Source organism: Octopus bimaculoides, chromosome 8, assembly GCF_046866305.1.
Source record: "Octopus bimaculoides isolate indiv1 chromosome 8, ASM4686630v1, whole genome shotgun sequence".
NCBI classification, from domain to species: Eukaryota; Metazoa; Mollusca; class Cephalopoda; order Octopoda; family Octopodidae; genus Octopus; species Octopus bimaculoides.
In genome coordinates, this window is record NC_142935.1 from 52,876,396 (window position 1) to 52,886,395 (window position 10,000).

At 38.0% G+C, this 10,000-nt stretch overlaps 1 long non-coding RNA gene across 1 annotated transcript in view; it reads left to right on the plus strand.

The window, feature by feature from the left end:
* The window catches only part of LOC149134404 (uncharacterized), a 46,214-nt gene extending 42,404 nt beyond the window's left edge, over positions 1–3,810 (plus strand). Inside the window, exon 2 of the long non-coding RNA XR_016242896.1 lies at positions 3,474–3,810. This is a non-coding gene — a long non-coding RNA (uncharacterized LOC149134404). The remainder of the gene's footprint in view (positions 1–3,473) is intronic.
* Positions 3,811–10,000: the final 6,190 nt, after the last annotated feature.

A 10,000-nucleotide genomic window follows, 5' to 3' on the forward strand; every position in this document is an offset into this window, starting at 1 on the left:
ACGGACGGACGGATACTAATATATTACTGTACACTGCATATTAATTCTATGTCAATCACAGAATTTAACTCTCCATATATTGCTGACATCATCAAGTACAACAACATAAAGATTCTTTGCAGATGATTCCAAGCTCCAGAATCTCATCAATGAAGTGAGTGACCGGACATGCCTTCAGTCAGACTTACTGGCTGTCACCGAATTGGCGGGAAGGAACAATATGCTGCTGAACGAGGACAAATTCGAGTTAATCCACTTCGGTAAAAAGGATACCCTAAAACTCTCATACTCTCTTCCTTCAGGTGAAACTCCCATGGCATCCAACAACATCAAAGACCTGGGAGTAATTGTGGACAAAAACATAAGCTGGGACGCTCATATAAACAGCAAAGTTGACATGGCCCGCTGAATGTGTTCCTGGATTCTCAGTACTTTTCAGTCGAGAGACATCCACACCATTATCCTTCTCTTCTCCACTTTTGCCCGATCCCACCTTGAATACTGCTGGTCACTGTGGTCTCCCCACACGAAACGAAGTACCATGAAAGTTGAAGCACCTCAAAGGTCAATTACAAAAAAGATATATGTCATGACATGCCTTGACTATGGGGATCGACTAGAAAAGCTCAAGCTTTATTCACCCCAACCTCGCCATGAGTGCTACATCATCTGCATTATGTGGAAAATATTCCATCAGCAGTGTTCAAATGATGTTGGCATCACCTTTAAGATACACCCTAGGCTTGTGTCCTTTGCTATCCGCCCACAACGTAGATCGCATTCGCATCTCACAACAACAATACGGCACAGTTACACTAAAACACATTAAAGCAGAAATAGACTCCATAAAGTTCAAGAAGTCTTTGGACAAATACCTTCAAGAAATCCCAGATGAACCTCCTACAACCGGATGTGTCTCCGTAAACTATAACTCTCTACTTGAGTGGGCCATATTGTCCGAATCCTGATTTCGATGACTCTGCCAGGTGGTGCTATTAATTTAGACATGGCCTGGGCCAATACAGGCCGAAACCTATCAAAGTATCAAAGTATATACACATATACATGTGTGTGAGTGTGTGTGTGTGTGTGTGTGTGTGTGTATGTAATTATATATGTATTTTTATGTGTGTGCACGCACTTTTGTGTGTGTGTATCTATAGATATATTCCTATGTGCGCGCGTTTGTGTGTATGTATGTATGTATGATAACAGAAGCGGCAACAGGGAGTCGAAAAAAAGAAGTATTGTGTATAGGAGGGGGAAGAGAAGGAGGTCGAGAAGAAGAACGAGAAGGAGGAGGAAGAAATGGTGGTGGTGGTAAACTCAACAGTGGGCGGAGGCGTTCTGCCTGTCTTCTGGGTGGGCAGAAGCCAGCTGGAAGAGGGAGTGTAAGACTCAGCGTGAGGTTTCTCAAACCCTCGTTCTGATTAAGCTTTCTTTCTCACATCACTTCAGATAATCCGGGGAATAACAGGGAAATAATAAACAAAATAATCCTTTTTTTGTTTTTTTGTATTATTTGTTTCGGAAGTATTCTTTCTTTTCTATGTCACATTGCATTTCTGTCTGTAAGTCAAGTGGATTGAAACTCCTCCCTCCATCTCTCTCTCTCTCTCTCTCTCTCTCTCTCTCTCTCTCTCTCTCTCTCTCTCTCTCTCCCTCCCTCTCTCTCTGTGTCTCTCTCTACCTCTCTCTCTACCTCTCTCTCTCCCTCTCTCTCCCTCTCTCTCCCTCTCTTTCTCTCCCTCTCTCCTCCTCTCTCTCTCTGTCTCTCTGTCTCCCTCTCTCTCCCTCTCTCTCTTTCTCTCTCTCTTTCTCTCTCTCTCTCTCATTCTCGCTCTCCCTCTCTGTTTTCTGTCTTCCTCTGCATATGTGTGTATGTGTGTGTGCGCGTGCATATATATATATATATATATATGTATGTGTATATTTACGTGTGTGTGCGTTGCGTATATATACAGGTGTGTATATATGTGTAAGTGTGTGCGTGTGCGTGTCAGTGTGTATATGTGTGTATGTGTGAGAAACAGAATGTATATGTGAAAGAAAGCGGATATATTGCGGACTTCCGTTCATTACTGACTTATACATGCAAGCATACATACATACATACATACATATTCATATCTATATATGCATATATAACATATATATACACACATGTATGTATACATATAAACATATACACACACACATACACATATATGCACATACATACATACATGCATATATCTATATATGTAATATAAACAATATATATATATGCATATATACATACGTATATGTACATACTTACATATATACGTATATACATATGCATATGTGGGCACAGGATGTCACAGAACGTAAGCAACATAAAATACGAAAACATGAGATACGAAATACGAATACATGGAATATGAACTCTTTTTCCAAACAACGAAAGAAACAAATGGAAAACAAGACAAGCAACATAACGAACAACCCTTCATCAGTTGTCGACTGTTTTTCTAATCCTCTTTTATGTTTCAGCCATTTGACTGCGGTCATGTTGGAGCACTGCCTTTAGTCGAACAAATCGACCCCCACGACTTATTCTTTCTAAGCCTAGTACTTATCCTATCGGTTTCTTTTTGCCGAACCGCTAGGTTACGGTGATGTAAACACACCAACATCGGTTGTCAAACGATGGTGGGGGTACAAACACAGACACACAAACATACACACACGCACACACGCACACATATACACGTCAGGCTTCTTTCAGTTTCCATCTACCAAATCCACTCACAAGGCTTTAGTCGGCCCAAGGCAATAGTAAAAGACACTTGCCCAAGGTGCCACGCAGTGGGACTGAACCCGGAACCATGTGGCTGATAAGCAAGCTACTTACCACACAGCCATACCTGTGCCTACGTATATATATATATATATATATATATATATATATATATATATATATATATATATATATATATATATATATATATATATATATATATATATATATATATATATATATATATATATATACATATATATATATATATATATATATATATATATATATATATATATATATAATAATACAAAGAATATATATACATGTATACACACATATATGTACATACTTACATCTACATGTGTATATACATGCATATCAGGGTACAGGACGTTAGAACAATAAACTACAGACAACGGAACGAACACATAGGAAAACGGAAAGCCCCTTGGAATATCCCTTCATCAGCTGTCTCTATTCTATCTAGACGTTTCGAAGACCAGACATATATATATATATATATATATATATATACGACGACGATGTTGACGATGACGGTTTTCTTTTTACTCTGATTGCAGTGATTTTGGTTATAAAGATATGATGACGCTTAGACAAGGCTCTTGTGTACGTTCTTGGAGAGCCATAATGTCAACAAATGTCTACTATGGAAGACAAACTTATACAATTTCAATGATTTACATTACAGATATTCCGAATAGATGACTAATCACAGCTATGAGTTTACTGCTTCTGACAAAATCAAGAAGTTTTCTCTGTCCACAACAAATTATATCACGGATAAAGGAAGCAAAGATATCTACTGATTCTTGTATGATAGCAGGAAGGCTTAAAAAAACATTAGGTATTACAAATACATTTGAAGGATCAGAAGATTATCTTATAATAACGAGAAGAAATTGATGATGATGAAACGTAGGGATGTAGATAATTGGCGAAAAGTAAAATCGATTCCATTGAGAATACGCTGTAGCCATACAATGTAATTATATTGATTAAAATAAAAATGGTAATTTGGACAAAAAGTGTTGTTTTTATTTCTTATATAAGTTATATTAGTGAAAACAAAACAAAAAGACAAATGCATTTTATATGGGCATATTTTCTGTGTGTGTGTGTGTGTGTGTGTGTGTGTGTGTGTGTGTGTGTGTGTGTGTGTGTGTGTGTGTGTGTGTGATGATATCAAATCATATGAGAACAGCATCACAGCAAAGGTAATGCCGGCAGCGGTGACGACAACGATGAGGCGGATGATGATGATGATGATGATGATGATGATGATGATGATGATGATGGTGGTGGTGGTGGTGATGATGATGATAATGACGTTTCTGTTTTGTTGCCTCTGCTGCTGCTGTTGCTGCTGCTGTTGATGATGTGATGATGATCATGATGATCATGATGATCATGATGATCATGATGATCATGATGATCATGATGATCATGATGATCATGATCACGATGACGATGTGTGTGTGTGTGTGTGTGTGTGTGCGTGTGTGCGTGTTCACGCTTTGCCTGTCCAAAGCAGTTTTATGAGTCTGTCCTAAACGTCCATACTCGTTTGCAGACTTTTAATTAGATCTTGTTTCATATGTTCAGAGTAATCTTTTATCATTTTTTTCCTACTTTTTTCAAAAATTAGACTGCGGCAATGCTAGGGCACCGCTTTGAAGAATTTTTATCTGAATGAATTGAACCTAATACTTATTTTATTTTATTTTTTTTTTTGTAAGCCTCGTACTTATTCTATCGGTTATTTTTACTGAACCGCTAAGTTACGGGAATGTAACCATACCAACATCAGTTGTCTAGCAGTGGTGAGAGACAAATACAGACACAAACACACACACGCACACACACATATACACAAACATACACACAAACACACACGTACACATATACAGGGTCTCCTCTACAGGCCTGGGCCGACAAAAGCCTTGCGAGTAGACAAAAATTGAGAAGCGTTGTCGTATACACACACATATACAGGGTGCGATGGGTAAATTGTCTCCATTTTATATTTTTAATTTCGCGCAGGCACATTGTTGGTTCTTTATTTTGTCGACTACACAGCATAGTAGGGTCAGCTGGGTACCGTCTGTGAGAAAAACAGAAAATTGCACCATGACGCAATTCACTCTGCCAGAAATTTGGGAACGACATGCTGTACTGCTTGACATTCGTGCCTGAAGCTCCAATAGACCATTTCAGAGTGTTTTGGTGTCAATCTGAGAACAGTGCAATCTGAGGACATGTGCCAAGAGTGATAAAAATCAAACATCCAGTCAACATCATGGTGTTTGGAGTGATCACTAGTGATGGCGATGTTATGCATCCATTCATTTTCACACACGGCCTCAGACTCAACACAGAGACCTACATCAAGTGCCTGGAGGAGGTAGAGCTGTCCTGGATGAAGAGGGTGGCTGCTGGAAGACTCTAGGTCTGGTAACTGGACTCTGCACCATGCTACACAAGCAGGAGAACCTAATCAGACAATTTCTTAATATCGTGTCACCTAACTATCCTTCATTATTATGTGTAGGGCGTAGTTGGGCAAAAAAACCAACAAAACTCCTTGTAACACCAAAGATGAACTAAAAGCAAGGATTATGGCTGCATTCACCAACTGAAACACGGAAACCGTGATTGAAGCTAATGGTAGTTTTATCGAATATATTTACTATTTAGTATTTCAAGGTATTTTTATGTAATTTTGGTGAATATATCTGTTAAAATGAGATGTCAGTATTATTTTCATTTTTGCGTCATTTAGACGACAGTTTATTCACCGCACCCTGTATATATATATATATATATATATATATATATATATGTGTGTGTGTGTGTGTGTGTGTGTGTGTGTGTGTGTGTGTGTGTGTGTGTGTGTGTGTGTGTGTGTGTGTGTGTGTGTGTGTGTGAGAGAGGGTGGGGAGAGGGACGTAATGCTTATCGCCACACCAATATGGCTGTTCGACGTTACTACCGTTTTCAACCTCAAGATTTTTAACCCCAAGAGGCCCATCTGAGGTTAAAAACTGTGGTAACACCGAACAGCCATATTGATGTGGCGATAAACAATACTTCTCAGTACAAGTACAGCTACTACTTTCACCTCTTACAGAGATTTTCAAACAAGCTATTTTACTTGTTTTATATATATATATATATATATATATATATATATATATATATATATATATAAACAAATAATAAATGAGTATATGCATATATACGTACAGGTATGTGCATACCTGCATCTACCTGTATATATAGGTGCATATCTGGGTACAGGACATTGCAAACAAAACGTAGACAAGAAAATAATAATAACCAGAGTACAGAAAACACACAAGCCACATAGAGAACATTTTCCTTCATCAGCTACCCCCGTTTTAACACCGGCGTTTCGAAGAGGTGGGTATATATATTAAAAGAACAAGAATGGACACCTCAGTTTTATGCAGCAAGCGTTTCCGTAGCATGGTCATTTATTCAATAATGCATAATATTACGTAAATTAATATTATTACACAACCCCACCAATTCATCAGGCAGTGTCATCTTGTTCCCCACTCATATATATATATCCCATTGGAGACTCAAATTCTTTTTTAATTATCACTTTATACTTGTACTTTGTGTCTATATTCCCTTAGAATTTAACTCTGTGTGTGTGTGTGTGTGTGCGTGTGTGTGTGTGTGTGTGTGTGTATGTGTGTGTGTGTGTGTGTGTGTGTGTGTGTGTGTGTGCAAGGGAGTGAGTGAGAGAGTGAGTGAGTGTTTACGGTGGAAAAATACATCAGCGTGACTTGAAAGCACTTCACTTTTGCTTTCAATCGTTCGAGATTCCATCCTAAATATACTTTCTCGTAGCTCACTCTTTTATCTTAATATTCATTCGGGCAAAGAGCTTAACCCGAAACCTGAGCATTCTCCTCTCACCACGGAGATACGAACACTTAACCCAGTTTACAAACGTTGCTAAATAACAAAATAACATTTACCGTCGAAGACCACCACTGGTTTTCCCAAGATTCTTTCTTCTCTCCTTTTATTTTTATGGGGCGGGGCTGGAATTTAAGCATTCTCTCTTTAATCATTCTTAACTGGGCCTGCATAACATAATGCAATGGAAGTAACAGCATAGCGAATGTGAAGAGTTCAGTCTATAGCGCTTGTATGTTTTCTATGTCCCGTATATGTTTTGTGCTAGTTATGAGGCTAGTTCTCATACTGCTAATTTTTACGATACTGCTAATTTTTATTGAAATAAAACTTTTGCGCATGGCCAGCAATTTCGGGGGAAGGGGTAAATCGATTATATCGACTACAGTGTTAAACTGGTACTTATTTTATCGACCTCGAAAGGATGAAAAGTAAAGTCGACCTCGTCGGAATTTGAACTCAGAACATAAAGATAGAAGAACTGATGAGCATTTTGCGCGGTGCGCTAGTGACTCAGCCAGCTCAGCCGTTCGCTTCTTCAAGTCGATAGCAACTTACTTAAAGCCCTTGACTCCTTATGGAGTATAAGCATCGACAAATTTTCTCCGCTGTTCTTGACTCTGGAGACTCTTTTTTGCTTCTCTTCATTTAGAACCTTATTTTTCAGGTCAAGACTGACATGTAATGTTAGATGAAGGTTTCCTCGTGGTTACTAATTCAAACTTTCGGATTTTGCTGCACCGCTTCATAAAGTAACCCTTAACTTTTGGCCGTTGCAGTTTGGAAGACTAATTCTTTATTTCCTCATAATTTACAAAATATTTATTCCATTCGCTTGAAATTTTCACGAAAGATAGATATTAAATTTATCTAAACATATGTAAAATATTTAGTCTCAACGTTTTGTTAAGCTTGTATAATAAATATTTCAATACACTTGTTCTTATTGACCCTTATATTATGGCCGCTACTGTATATGTATGTATGTATCCGTGTGTTTGTGTGTGTGTGTGTGTGTGTGTGTGTGTGTGTGTGTGTGTGTGTGTGTGTGTGTGTGTGTGTGTGTGTGTCTTTGTGTCTGTTTGTCCCCCATCACCGATTGACGACAAGTGTTGGAGCGTTTACGACCCCCGTAACTTAGTGGTTCAGCAAAGAGAACGATAGAATAAGTACTAGGCTTTAAAACACACACACACACACACACACACACACACACACACACACACACACACACACACACACACACACACAATAAGTACTGGGATCGATTTTTTCGACTGAAACACTTTCTACACACAGACATACACACACACATATACATACATACACTCATATATACATACGTATGTATGTGTGAGTGTGTGTGTGTGTGTGAGAGAGAGAAAGAGAGAGAGAGAGGGGGGGGGAAGAGAGAGAGGGGGAAAGAGAGAGAGAGGGAAAGAAAGAGAGACAGTGAGTGCAAATACATATATATGCACGCATGAAAGCATACATACATACACGCACACACATACTCACACGCATTCATCTAAACATTAAAACTTATTCATGTTTGCTATGAATGTTTATGATCTTCTGTTAGTCCGTCAAGCGGCGTTGAGTGTGTGGGAGAGAAGAAAGAAGAAGACATGAAAGGCGGGGAAATAAAGAGCTCAATCAAGAAGTGTTGTCATAGATTGAATATTCAATGCCATAACTTGTTTAATTGGTACTATATTACCAGTTCCTGACAACTTTATGCATACATACTTACATACATATATACATACGTACAAATATCCATCCATTCATCCATATATCCATAAATACATATACGCACCCATACACGCATATATATGATTGTTTACACACACACACACACACACACACACACACACACACACACACACACACACACACACACACACACACATATAATTGTTAAAGAGGACAACAAGCGTTAAGGCAAAGCAAACATCTCAGGTGATATGCGTTATAATTATTGGAAAAAAATTCATAGTCTTACAGCTGTTTCTGGATTGTCCCAAAGTATGGGATATTCCGTCATCGGAGACAAATAGGGAAAAGGAGAAGGGTATAGATTAATGAAATGACGACATAGTTGCAATAATAACATCACTAATACCACCTCCACTACCGCTGCTAATACCAACACTACTATTAATAATGCTACTACTGCCGCTGCTGCTGCTGCTGCTACTACTACTACTACTACAACTACTACTACTACTACTATTACTACTACTACTACTACTACTACTACTAACAATAATAATACTAGTAGTAGTAGTAGTAGTAGTAGTAGTAGTAGTAGTAATAATAATATAGAAAGGATTGAGGTAACTCCTCCTCAAGATATAGAGTCAAAATTAAAAGAAGAGTGCCATTTGCTATCTCGTGAACAATATTTCGACATCTTGCGTGTCTTCCACTGGTTCAAAATATGATGATGATGATAGTGGTGATGCTGCTGAATGAAGTAGATTGACAAATTTATTTTTTGAACCAGTGGAAGACACGCAAGATGTCGAAATATTGTTCATAATAATAATAATAATAATAATAATAATAATAATAATAATAATAATGATAATAATAATAATATTAGTAACGCTGACATTGATATTGATAGTAGAAATGACAGAAATGATAACAGCAGTATCACGAACGATTCACCTAATACTACCATAGCCACTACCAACACTACCTCATCTCTCTGCAACTGCAGATCTGGGACAGACTGCTCGCTGCAAGCCCATTGCAGACGATTCAACATCGTATACCAATGCACCGTTCACATCATAATAAATAACTCCTATAGCTACTACACTGGATCTACCACATCTTTCAAACAAAGATATTATGCACATTTGAACTCGTTTAAATATAAAGAGAATAGCAATTCTACATCACAAGCCAGCCACGTACGCCATCTAATTAATGGGAAAATACAATATAAACTTTCTTGGGCTATAATAGACTCTGGTATCCTATATCAGAGCCAGCACTCCATTTGTGGACTCCGCTTAAAAGAAGCTCTCAAAATTTTAACCCATAACAACCACCTCTGCTGCCATTCTGTAATTGAAGGTTGATATGTTCGTGTCTATTTCTAGATATTTACGCTATCAGGACTTTAACCTACATGGATTTACGTAGGATTGCATCTAAGGACTTACGGACTTACTTCTACATGATCGGAAAGTTGAATTGTGAACTTTTATCCTTCTTTTACTTCTCTTTCTTCATCTCCTTATTCCTTTA